Below are 350 nucleotides of genomic sequence, written 5' to 3' on the forward strand. Positions count from 1 at the left end.
ATATATATATATATATATAGGTTTAACTAAGCAGGATTTAAGCTTTAGAAATTCAGATTAAAGGAAGGAGAGGAAACTTGCGACATTAAAAATGAGTATTACTTTCTTATATGTATTAACTTGATGATTTTATTAAATAAAGTCTTTCCTTAATGCTTCCGACTGCTATTTTTATAATTATATGTGTTGTATGCATATTTTAAGTTTCAGAATTATTGAAATGAATGAAATAAAATCAAATGGAAAAACAACAAATAATTGTTCAATATATTTAAAAGAAAATAACTTGAACGAAATAAAATGTAAAGGCTTAAGCAATTCAAGATTACTCCCAGATAGTACTGGTACGG

The sequence above is a fragment of the Phalaenopsis equestris genome, unplaced genomic scaffold, assembly GCF_001263595.1.
Source record: "Phalaenopsis equestris unplaced genomic scaffold, ASM126359v1 Scaffold209146, whole genome shotgun sequence".
Lineage (NCBI taxonomy): Eukaryota > Viridiplantae > Streptophyta > Magnoliopsida > Asparagales > Orchidaceae > Phalaenopsis > Phalaenopsis equestris.